At 41.0% G+C, this 13,729-nt stretch overlaps 1 pseudogene; it reads left to right on the top strand.

The window, feature by feature from the left end:
- The window catches only part of LOC144774020 (uncharacterized), a 41,873-nt pseudogene extending 30,609 nt beyond the window's left edge, over positions 1-11,264 (top strand).
- The last annotated feature ends 2,465 nt before the right edge of the window (positions 11,265-13,729 follow it).

Here is a 13,729-nt window from a genome sequence, read left to right as displayed (position 1 = left end):
TCATTGACTTGGTACGGTTAGATGCATTTGGTTTGTTATACAAATACATAACGAGCTGACCATCACAGTAAATAGTGGGGTGTCTCTTATGATACTACATATTTTTTTCAATAGAGAATCCAAACTGGATTTTTAAGGCACTGGTTTACATACCATACTTAGGGGTCAATTATGATGGCGGACAGACCTGCGTCCGTCCGCCACCCCCAAGGTGGCAGGACCCTCCGCAAAGGCATCGGTGTTCCCTCCGTTGCAATTAGATGTGACCGCCACCCTGGCGGTCACATCCCGTATCTTTAACATTGCATCGGGTGCTGCTTTAAGCAGCACCCGCCGCAAAGTAAAAAATGCATGCTGTGCATTTGCATGCACAAAGCGGCAGGCACCGTGCGGTGCCTGCCGCATTGTGCATGCAACGGCAGGGGGGTACCATAGGTACCCCCCATGTGCACCCCCATCTCCCCCCTTCATCCTGGGGGCCCCCAAAGCAAGGACCGTATGCCTTTTCGTGGCGGCATTGCCGCCACGGAAATACATACCCCCACCACATCCTAATATGGCTGGCGGTGTCTGATGGACACCGCCGCCATATTAGAGCTTTTGCCTTGCGACCGCGGCGGAAATGCGGCGGACGGTATTCACGTCCGCCACGGTCCCCCCGCCATTGTAACATGGCGGGGGGAAATAGGTGGCGGACGGGCAAGGATGCCGTCCGCCATCCTAATTGACCCCTATGTTGGGAGTTGTTAAGAAGAATCACCCTCTACTCTGCATTTAAATAATTTTAAAAAACATCCCGGTAGCTAAGTTAAGGCCAATTCTGGCTTGGCTTTCTGTATTCATGCTTCTCATTACTCCCATATTATTTCTAATTAATATGTTTTTCTAACTAGGACTCTGGTTCTACAATTCATTAGGGCTTTAGCCCTGTGGATACTACATTCATGAGTTAACCATGAAGCCCATTTAGAGGTCATTCTCGCAAGGTGAGATGTTTTAACCATAATTAGATCTTGCTACAGTAATGAATTGGATTTATTCACATCCTTGACACCAACTATCCTTTACCACACAGGCCACTCTTTCTGTTTCTCTGTCCTGATGAAGACCCCTGGTGATGTTTGATCCGAACATATAACTTTATTGGGTCGAAAGTTGATGATTACTATAGGTGCTCCGTACCTTGGTTGAGCATATCCCCATTCCAAATATTAATGACATATGATTGAATGTATGCAGACTTCTTTTGAACACCCTTTGGAATCATTTTGTATTTTGTGTGGAATTATGTAATGTCTTGTGGTTTTAAATGTTTTTTTAGTTGTGATACACTATGTCCATTTTCAATTTATGAGGCTTTCATTTTGGTATATTTTCAGTGATGGCCCTGTGTATATGTTGTGGAATACCATTATTTGTAAAAATCTCTACGGTATATGAGTGTTAATATACTGCATCATAATTCAAAAATCTGCGGTGTAAATGATTTATTTCACAATTAATAACCTGAAATGTTATGCCACCCATGTACATATCAGGAGCTTTTTCCTGAGGTGAAGATTGGGATTAACTCAGCTCCCTATGATATCTGCAGGAGACTTCTTTTCAGTGAGTGTGTTGAGCGGGTCTAACACCGGGGGATGGTCAGTCTGGGTTGTTCTTTGGGAGCTATACTTTTAAACAGTATTAGGTGTTTTCCTGTCTTTTCTCTAGACAGTACCTGCATAATAACAAAGGGGATTCCCTGAACAAAACTGTGGCAAAACTTCATCCAGTGAGGTCTTCCAGTTGTATCTCCCCAAGTGTGTTTGCCAGCAACACTCATTGCTAAGGGGTTGAGGTGCTAAAAATTGATGAAGAGAGTGAATTCATCTGTGCTTCGAAAATCAGTTGCTCATCACATACAATGACCATGTTTCTGACATTGTTGACAGGGGTTGGCAGTGTCCCCAGCTACTGTTGCCATCAGGTGGGAGACAAAATGGAGAACCTCGGTCTTGCCTGGGTTTAATTTCAAGCAGTTTTCCTTCATCCACATTTCCACTTCCTTGAAGCAGTTGTGAAATCTATTTAATTTACATCACTAGAAATTGAAACCCTTTTTTGTGTGTTATCAGCATATGAGTCAGATGCACTAACCTGAGATAACCTGAAGTGAGCAAGAGCGATGTTTGTGCTTGTGCAACCACACCCCTCACTGCGATGTGGACCGCATTTCCACCTGAATGTGTCACAATGAAGGGAATGGAGGACTGGAACAAAATTATGAAGAAACAAGATTTGTTCCTGTGGATCACTGGGCACCCTTGTCTGTGGTTGCCAAGTAGGCGACCTCTGACATAATATTAGGTGTAAATGGAGAATGTGGTGCACACTATGATATAAACAGAACCAGGAAAAACCCACAGATCATCATGCATAACGCAAGGACTCCCCTGTGCATCCAACCACACTCACTTCAGTATCCATATTACCTTATCCCGCAACCAGATCAGCAGGTAACCTTGGATCTTGGCTAAAGAGGGCGGTTGGCTGTTGCCTTAAGTTAAGTTAATGAATGATCATCTGAACAAATAGAGCCCTTCTCCAATCCCCAAAAATTATCTATCACCACACATGCTGCTTTTGTAAGGGGGCACATGCATTTTTGTTCCCAGTGTCTGTGGCCATCTAAGGAAACTTACCAAAACCCAGACATTTCTGAAAACTAAACACCTGTTGCTGTCTATGGAGGTGTGGCTTGCATGGATACCCCGCAGATTTCATACCCAGAATGCCATGCAAACCTCAGATTTAGCTTAAAAGTCATATTTTTCACACATTTCTTTGTGGTAAAGTTGTCGGATCATCAGGCAGGCACACATTTCTTACCACTCAGAGCTCTCCCGGGTCTCCCAACAAAAATGCTACCTCACTTGTGTGGAAGGGTCCAAAATGTATAGTGGCGATATTGATAACTATGGTAGGGGCACTAATTAGTCCTGGGGTCCGCAACATTGTAGGGTATCCTACCAAACCCAGACCTTTCTGAAAAGTAGACTTCAAGAGGAGTCCGTGGAGGTGTCACTTTTCAGTTTCCTTACCCTGAATACCGGGGAAATTGGAAACAATGAATAAAAACACAACGTTTCCTTGCATTTCTGAGATGTGAACTTTGCGAATATGAAGGGATCAATAAACTTCCTACCGCCCAGTGTTCCCCAACTTGTCTTGATAAAAACTCTATCCCTCTGGTGGCCTAGTGCCTGCGACAGGAATGGATCACACAAGGGTCGAGGGTAGTCCATGTATGAAGACTAGTATTGACCCTCGGGTGATCGATTCCTGATGCTGACACTAGGCCTAGGCACACAACTGGGGTAGAAAATTTGTATTTTTAGGCAAAGTTTGAGGTTTGCAAGGTATTTTAGGTAAATAAAGCTGGTGAGAGCCACAAACGTCATGCACCCCTGGACTCCCCTGGTTGTATAGTTTTAACAAATGTACAGGTTTGCCAAGGGGCCTCTGAGCTAGGGCTCAAACTCCACAGTTACGCATAATGAAAAAAAAAGTGTTCTTAGTGGGGAGCATCTTACCGCCCAGATATAAATCTGGCGCTAATTGTTCAAGGTAATCCACCTCTTACACTTGTGTGTTTTACCACTTCCAGAAAGTCTGGTTTTAAAGCATGAATACCAAATATCAAGCTATCTGAATATTGAAGCCAAGCCTTCTGAAGGTGAGTCATAAAGCCTCTTCATGCAACAACCAGTTTATTGTCCATTCATATGTCATTCATGCACCACACACAAGACTTTCATACCTCCTGTCACTGGCCCAATCTAATCAATCAATGTACTCACATCAACTTACCGCGACCATGCACGGGTCCATCACATTGATACGCCACAGGAAAGAATAAGTTTGATTACATTTTACCACCTGTCAAGTAACCGCCTGCTTCTTCCTGAACATTACCGAACGCATGCCTAGTGAACCTTTGCTAATGGCTCACATGATAGCCACATGAGGCTCAGAGAGACATGTCTTTCATATGCCTTTATTTCACTCACTGTGCCATTGTAATTCAGTGCAAGAGTGGCACCAATGGGTTTGAATCCATAGGTTAAGATGAAGTCATGGCATGTGTATCTCTACTACCTTTACCATCTGCCTTTCTATCTATGCAATATCCCTAGGAAAGCACACCTGCCATAAGCTTTTCCTACCTGTCGATGTCTCTGTCCTCATAAGAGTCCTACCTAATCCTGCATAAGTGGCAGGTGAACCTATACTAATGTCTTCCATCCCTTGTTACTTTAAACTCAGGAAAATGTGTCTTTCATGTGCCATCAATGCACTTACTGTGCTAAATTCAACTGCTTCTAGTTTGTGGATATAATTTGGGGTTGTTCAAAGATGCCCTGTGAGGCCTATTCCTTGAACCCAGTGAGCATAATTTGCAGTTGACACTAAGGCCGATATGCTAGGGAATACTGCCTAAAGTGATAAGCCAAACAAATGTCCTGCGAGACTCATTTATCGACACTTAAAGTTTTGCTTTGGCAGTATGAAAACTCAATTAGTAACTTATATCACACCCAAAGTTATTGAAAAAGGGTACAAGACACAATATCTTGTATGATGATTGTTTTCACTTTTTATACTAAATATGTGAAAATAATCATTATACCAGATATTGTGTCCAGCACCCCTTTTCAATAACATGTGTTATGTTACAAGTTACTAATTGAGTATTCACATTTTCAAAGCATGTAGAAATGTTGGTGAATAAGTCCCACTGGACATTTGTTTCACATAGTACACTTACTCTGGTTCTCGTGGACAATCAGGGTGGTTCTTCTGTAGTATACATATGTTCTATAAACAGCATTTGAAAATCTTGCCAAACAGGGAACTCCTTCACAATGTGGCATATGGTATGTCCACCTGTATGTGCAGTTTGGGAATTTACAATGCCTTTGCAAATCGGCAAACAGAACACCTACCACATTCTGACAGTGGATAAAGGTATCAAGCAGGCCATAGGAAAATCTATGTTTTCCTGAAGTAGAGGAACACAAATTCGGCTGCTGCTTGCCTAGCGAAGTAGTGTCCCATAGACAGTAGGTATGCATGCACAGCTATTGAAAGGTTTACCCAACTTCAGCTCCACCTCAGTCAATTTCCCAGTAGTTTGCTTTAGTATGATACAACATGAAGCAAGTAGGAAAAAACAAGCCTGACTGATATGGGGACAGGGGACAGTAAACATGACTCTCCTGTCTCTTTCCCTGCTTTAAGCACACTTAATAATGACAACATGGTTGATCCTTTTTGGTTTTTTTTAGGGATGCAATCAGCAAAGTGTTGCTCCTGCAGCCTTGCTGCATCCTCCAGAACATACGAAGTGGAGGCTGCTGCTTCTGTAGCATTAATACTTTTAATCATAGATAATTGAAAGTCAAGGAAAGACATGAGTCTTCATGGGGCTGTCTGATGACAAACAATAAATGAATTGCATGCTACCATCTGGATCAGGTGGGTAAATAGTTTCTTGTACCAAGTGCAGGTTTTATGACTCACATTAGATGGCTGTAGAACCTGTTTGTGTTTGTCCACTTCGCAGATGTACTTGTAATCAAGTAAACAGGTGGGATTGTGAACTTCGGCCATTTGAACTAAAACTGAGGCAAAGGGAAGTGCTCCCATCATGAATTGAAGTGAGCAAGCACACAACACGGCTAACAGAGAACTTGACTGTGAGCAGTTCATTGGAATGCAACGTAGTAGTCTGGGATTTCTGGAGCTTCTTGCAAACAAGCTTGTGCAGGAATACTTTGCAGCGACAATTAACTGTACTGCAGGCCACAGTGGCAGCTAAGTCGAGTTCACTGAACACTTCTTCCCCCGTTTGGTAACTGTCCACGAAAATGTTATAAACCTTGTGAATGAGTGGCTGGACAAGTTCCCATACAATCTTTCGTTTGACCCCTAGATTGGGAGGACAACCTGCAGGGTTTAGAGTGGAGCCCTTCCCGGTATACATTCTCAAGTTGCACACACACAGCCAATATAGCTCTTACACAGCATGTATAGCTTGATGCCATAGTGAGCTCTTTTGCTTGCAATTTACTGCATGAACAGCAGCTGCCCTGTTTAAGCATCAAGTACTCTTAGACGGCTAAATTCTTTCCAGGAATAAAAATCTCTGGAAACCTGGCAGAAAAACGTTCAATGACCGGCCAAATCTTGTCATGGTTTGGAAGGTTCCAGAGCAAAGCAGCACAATTGTCATTGAAATGCAGCACGCCTCAATTGCAAAAAACTATCTCTGCTTATGTACTGTGTTTCAATTGGGGTTATGCAAACATGCAAATAGATCAATAGGACTGCAAGGTTGGTTTCTGCACTAATCCTGTAAGGCCCAAAAATATCTTCCACTCCTTCAGAGAAGTGGGAGACTACTGGAATGCTCCCTAAGAAAATGTTTGGGACGCAAATTTGTGTGCTGTAAAGTTTGCTAAAGGAAGTCAACATCCAAAAAGGGATGGATGTAATCTGTTGGTAAAACATTGCCCATATCATTTTTACATCCAGCATTGTCAGTAAAAGGCAGAACATGGGGCTGAACTAAATTAGGGGCTGCTCTCCATCAGTGCTTGCCACTGCAGGTGCTTGCTGTCTGGGTTGGTCTAACCTGTTACTGTTGTCCCACTGCAACAGACTGTGCTTGCATTGGGACAGCATGACTGTCATATTTATCATCTCCCTCCGAATTACGGGAAGATCCCTGCAACAGCCCAAGGCATAATAAAGGAGCCACACTAAACCTAATAATAATAGAAAAGAAGCACACCATCCATATTGAATCCATATTACCATGTGACTGGACTGACCACCACTGCTTCACGTTCTTCAGTGTTAACAACATCTAGGTCTCCTGTAGCTTCTATGACATATATTGACGTCGAACATATTGCAATGCAAAAATATCATAATCCTAAATATTGAGTGTATATACTTACCACATAAACTACAAAAATACTGTACACAAAATATTGTTGTCTTAGATGGTGAGATCACATAGGTACATATATATTTAAAGGTATTCAATAATATAATAATTTAAAACAAATTACCTTTATAAAATATTACATATACAAAAGCAGATATGAATAGAGACATGTACAATTGTACAATCTAACAATGAATCATTAAAGTAACATTTTAAACATACACTAGCAAAATTAATATTACTCAAAATAGTTAACCAATAACATACAAAATTGGAATCAAAATATAATGTAAAAGAAAAGAGAACAAAAAATTAACAAAAAGTAAAAGATAAATTATACACATTCAAAAATACTTATATATTCACATTCTACAAAATAAATGAATGAAAATGAATGCACCTTAAACTAAAATATTAAACAAGAAAAATGCTAAATATCAAACAAAGAATTAAACTCCAATAGGATGAAAAGTAAAACAAAAACGTAAATATACCACATGTGACATTCTAACATCTACAAAAGATATCAAAAACATATTATATTTGAAGTAGTAACGTTCACTATGTCAACTTCAGGCAAAGCAACAGTAGGGAAAGTGTTGGACAATGGAGGGGTCATATTTACTGTTTACACTTCAACCTAAGCAACAGCAGGTAAAGCTCTGGGATGTGGAGGGGTGAGATTTATTATTCCCACTCCCACCTAAGTAACAGTAGTTAACGTGCTCAACTTTGAATGGCTCAGATTTGCTATTTCCACTACTACCTAATTGACACTATTTTATTTTATTTTATTTATTTTGAGAGTTTTATATAGCGCTGGCTAGACCCAGGAGGTATCAGAGTGCTTTACATGAGAAGCTAATATGAGGCAAACAATGGCATAAACGAAGATAAAAAAAAGTGATAAAACATGTAACGTAAAAACAAATCACAAATACATAGATGTGGAAAAAGCTATACACCACCAGTAATTAGGAATATGATGTTCGAAGAAGGACAAATAGTTACCAAACAAAAATAGCATGATGATTTGGAGAGACGGGTGCATGTCACAGATTAGGACCCTTAATATTAAGTTGGCCAAACATGTTATACAAGTAGATAAAAGATTAGTGAAAACAATCTGTGAGATATACAAATATAAGAGATTAATGGGCGCAGGAGCTGTACAAATTAAATATTTAGTAGTAGGATGTACAGGAAAAGGATAAATATTACTGACAATAAGTAAAAAGGTGAGATTGGACACTAAGTGCAGTTCCCAAGTTATGATCCCCAGTAATAATTCAGGAGGTGAATTTTTAGGTCATTTTTGAAGCTGAAATAGGAGGGGTTACAGCGCAGGCTTTTTGAGTGGGCATTCCAGATGATAGGGGCATTACCGGAGAAGCAGCGTGATTGTGTGGATTTCTTTTTATGCAGTGGTGGGATAAGAAGGAGGGTGTTGGTGCTTCTCAGAGGTCGTGTGGAGCCTGCTATGAGGAGTTTCTTGGAGAGGTACTCTGGAGTGTTTTGGTGGAGGACTTTATGAGTGATGCAGGCAGTTTTGTAGGATGATCTACCTTTGATAGGGAGCCATTTAAGAGATTTGAGAGCTGGGGAGATATGGTGGAAACGTTTGCAGTCAGTGATGAGCCTTTCTGCAAGGTTCAGCACAGCTTTGATTGGAGCAAGGTGGACCTTGGGGATTCCGTTGAGGATGGCGTTACCATAATCTATACGTGAAAGGAGAAGTGATTGAACTACAAGTTTAAAGTCATCAGTAGGTATAAAAGGCTTGATTTTTTTGAGGTGCTGGAGAGTGCAGAGGGCTCCTTTAGCGGAGTTTTTGCTGTGGACATTAAGGGTTAGTGTGTTGTCGATAGAGATACCAAGAGATTTGACGGAGTTGGACAGGGTGAGTGAGCAGTTGAGTGCATTGAGGTCAGATATCCAGGACTGGTTGGGAAGAGGGTTATTTTTAGGGGAGAAGAGAATGATTTCGGTTTTGTTAGGGTTAAGTTTTAGATGATTGGAATGGAACCAGGTTTGGATCTTGGTGAGGGTGTTGTTCAGGTGAAGGATGTCAGCGTGATTTTTTATCTTGTAATAAATTTGGGTGTCATCGGCGTAGAGGTGGTAGTTAATGCCTGCTTGTTTATGAATGACAGTGAGGGGTTCCATAAAGAGGTTAAAGGGGGAGGGAGATAGAATAGATCCTCGAGGGACTCCAAGGGAGCCAGGAGTGGGGTTAGAGAGACAGTTTTGGATTTTGACTAGAGAAAGGGTTGCATAGTGTTGGATTTTGGAGAGGGCAGATTTACTTTTCCCACCCACACCGAAGCAACAATAGGGTAAATGTTTAAAAACAATATATTAATGAATATAAATTATTTTTTCTAACACATCATAAAATATTAATATACAAATATCAATCAAAATATCTAGAACTTAAAATAAGTACACCAGGGTTCCTTGGTACTGTAGACTAGAACAGTTCATGCTGCCTACAATCCTTTGTTACTGCTGGAAATAATACAGACTAGGGGTGGGCGGTAACCTCCACTCTGCCAGCAGAATTCTTAGGGTTTTGCCCACTCTGCACTCCACCTGGAGCACGGAGTTCCAAAAAAACTCTGTGAACTGCTGTGTGGTGGAGTTTTTCTAGCACACAGCTTGCCATTGTTAAGTTGATGAGCGTGAGTAAGAAAAGTTTAGCACTATGACAAGTTCATTTGGATTGAGTATGCTGCCGCTCAAGTCGAAAATCTACTCGAGCAGCATAAAGAAGCAGCACCCTCCGGCGTGGTTGTGGTGCCGTTTGTGCTGATTTTACATCACAGAAGAAGCTCTCAGCACTGAAATAAATGCTAGCTGTATGACACACTGAGATTCTACCGCTTGCTGAACTTCGAGGAATCTCGCTGATTTTTTTTGTAACTCCGAAGAGTTTCTTGAAGTAAAACTTTGCAAGTTCTGCCCACCCCTAATAAAGACCAGGACCCCGATTTATCATAATGTTATGTTGCCCTCATGTCACACAAGATGTTACAAGGGCAACACAATACTAAAGTCAGATTTACCGAGCAACGCAAGGCCAGCTTGCATGCCCTTGCCTTGCTTAGTAAATCTGGAGTATGGGAAGGCAGCGCAAGTGTCTGACTTGTGTTACTCTGCATTGGGAACACATTCCATTCATGAAGCATGGGTGTTCCAAGGCATCAACTCATGGATTGTACCATATTCCCAGATTTACCAAGACTGGTAAACCTAGCAATGTGTCAAAATGCTATGCCTTCTTAGGGAGGGCACATCAAGCTCAAATATCTTTATTTCTCCTCGTTGTTTCCTCTTTCCAAGTGTGCTCCATTCAGCCATAATGAAGAGGAAAATGGATAAATCTCTGATTTTGCTGAATTTCTTATCACAAAGACAAAAGAAGAATAGCTCTGGTTGGAAGAGGAGAATAACATTTTGGAAATTGAATCCTGCAAAATGCTTTCCGTAGAGGGAAACGGAGATCTGCAAAGTTAACATGGATAATATAACAGTGATCACAATCACGTTGCCAGTCTTAGAAGACCTTTTGTAAATGGAACTGTAGCAGCTGGCCACAGTGATCCATAAGGCAGTGAGACTGTCACTTTTGAACAGATCGATAAGATGTAGAGCAACCTACCCAGGTGTTGGATGGAACACCAAGCCAACTATTTTTGAACTCAAAACTCCTTGCTAAAAATAAGGAACAGGTGACTGGGCTGTGCCATGTGTATTGAAGTTAGAGCCTTGAGTTTACACCAGCATGTCCTAGGCTCAAAATTGGCTAGAGCATGGTTACAGTTCCTGATTGGTAGCACACCCATAACAAAAAAAAGACAAACAATTTGCACTGCAGAACAAATCTTGGAGCACTGGGAGGGCAATTCCCACCAGCAGGCTAAAAAGACTCTTCTTCAAGTACAGCCAGGACTTTTTGGCAGACTCACAACATGAACTCACATGGCATATTTTTTCCACAGCATATATAATCAGGAAACCAAGAACCCAGCCCCTTCTCAGATATGCCTGATCTGTTAGACTACAGGTGGCAAATAGGGCAGACATGGGCAGAGTTCATCACTCTTTTAAAAGCTGTGCTGAAAGTTGTGACTTTACTGGTGAAGAAAAGTAGATTATTGAATACATGATTGAAAAAGATGTTAGGTTCTGTGTTCTCATGGAGGAGTGTAGTACTGTAAATAATAGGCTGCAAATGTATCGAGAATTCATGCAATGCAATGTGTAGTGTAGTTCCTATATTCCCAATAGGCTCTGCGCATTGGAATAATATAAACAGCAGTTTAGACATAGGACTGAGGTCATCTAGGTCTCTACTGACTATATTAGACTTAATTAGTTTTGCCAGCTAGCTCAGAGGTCACTAGAAACGTTCTCGAATGTTCAGGAAAGAGTTAACTCTCCTGATTTAGACAAGAAGGGATTAGTTTCTGACAACCGCATAAACATGACAACTTTGCTCCCTCAGAATAAAGAGTATATGTCTAGAGTCGTGTGAAAACAATAGACAGCTATTTCACTCAGTCAATCGTGCATGCTTAGTTTCACCAGAGTGCAGAGAAATAGAGAGACGGGCGTTTCCAATAAAAGGTGTTATTTATTGAGCAGTATTCTTTCTCATGCAAGATAAATGAATTGCCATAATTGTAATACTTATCATGAAGTAAAGTGTGTACAGTAAAAGGAGTATTATGAAATAATACTGTAAAAGCATTGATATGGTTTCTTAGCCATATGATACTTTAAAACGGATAAAATATATACATACATAAAAACATTGACTAACGTACTCAACTGGTGCTTCTAAGATACGCCTACCCCGGTGTACCTGACCTAAGCCTAATACGTGGGAAGGAGTAAGTAAGTTGCAGTTTAAGTTAAGTTGGTTTTTTACCAAGAATCTGAATCAAGAATTCTCTTAAGGGTTTAATCAGCTCCGTACCTTGGTTCTAGAATGAAGGAGGTCTTGTATCTCTCTCTCAGGACTCGATCTCCAGCAACCCGCAAGGGTGACTGGAAACACTGGAGCTGGATTTTCTCGGCTGGAGAAAAAGACAGCGTCTCTCTCAGTGCGTCAAATGGGAGGGTCGGCTTCCTTCGGCTCTCGCATCAGCTGGGCTTCGGGCAAGTAGATAGCCGCTCTGCTCCAAACCACCGTGTGTTTGCTTAAGGCAACGTTGGTATATTTATACCTGAAAGGTGCCGAGTTTGACCTAAGGTTGGACATAAGACGTCACTAAGAACTAACAGTTCTTTCTGGACTCCAGGAGTTCTTGTGCAAATCAAAACAAAAGCAGGGGGATTTCCCGGGCTGCTGGAGGCTTGGTTTGTTTAAAGAACGTGTTGTACTTTCTAGGAGTCTATGGGAGTAGCCTTGCCGTATTTGGACTGCATTGGCTATTACCAAATATGGATATGATTTTTATGCCTTTATAAGGATATTATTTGTTATAACCATATAAGGGCATACATCGGGAATATCGAATTAGGGTCCTAGATAGAATCACAACACCCACTCCACATATTAATGTCCATCATTACTAAATACTAAGCAATATTAAACATATAACGATGCATGTGTTTTCCAACCCACCCCAAAATACATAAATTGCATTTGAAATGGTGTATGGTATATACACGAAAAATGAGTATTTTAAACTGTACGCTTTTTAAGCAGTGTTATCATTCAGGAAATGCATATATAAATATTGGCTGAATGACTTGCGAAAATTACACATGAAATGGCTCTGAATACAGAAAAGAAGGTCAAGACCATTTCATCACATATTTATAGAATACTGTACATGTGCTAGAGGCTGAGGTAAAATATTGTCTCTAGTATCTCTAAAATAGAAGCTCTGTTCTCTAAGAATAGTTCTACTTTAAGCAGAGTACCATGTGCCAGAGAAAAAGGTAAATATTTTGGAAATGGAAAAAATTATTTTGCTTTCAGGGGAAAAATAGTTCCAATTATTTTCAGTAGATTTGATTATCTAACTGAAGGCCGAATTCAGAGTTCAGGGAACGCTGTGTGCTCGTTGTTTTAAAAGTTATTCTCGTTGTTAGGAGAGAACATCATATCAGACAGACTTGCGAAAAATTGGTCTACAATATCAGGTGAAAGTTCGACCAAGTTCGAAAATGCTGAAATTGTGCATATGTGAGAATGATTGCTATCATCGATATCCATTGGTACAGCTGATGGTAGTGTAAGACAGACGTCCAACACGCATTCTTCTCCGCATAGCAGACATCGAAGCACAGGTAAGATGCAATCTTGCCAGATTGGTCTGAATGAAAGAAACCAAGTGGTACTCAGATCTCTTAGCCGGGCTAATCCGAGGAATTAGTGATGCGGTCTCTGTAGCGCATTGCTAAAATCTTTTCTCCATTCGTAGCTGGAGTTTTGTCTGTGGCTTGGCTTGCCATATCGGAGCAGATGGATCAAAAATAAAATTCCTGCTACGAGTCCCAAAAGAAGAGGCAGGCCGCCGAAAAAGGAATGGACAAAATTCGTAAAAATGCCCAGAACTGTTTCAAAGGGTGCTAACAGTCCCGAAAAAATTGTCTTAAACACATGTTCGATGCCACTGGTATCAGACATGTTTAAGATTTGACCTAACACGTCTAAGAAATGGACGGGGCAATTTGTTGATAATAGGGAATGTATCTCTGCTGCTGTCCTTGCAACTT

The sequence above is a fragment of the Lissotriton helveticus genome, chromosome 8, assembly GCF_964261635.1.
Source record: "Lissotriton helveticus chromosome 8, aLisHel1.1, whole genome shotgun sequence".
In the NCBI taxonomy this organism is placed as follows: Eukaryota; Metazoa; Chordata; class Amphibia; order Caudata; family Salamandridae; genus Lissotriton; species Lissotriton helveticus.
The sequence above is the reverse complement of the archived record's forward strand: the minus strand, read 5'-3'. Positions and strand labels throughout refer to the sequence as shown.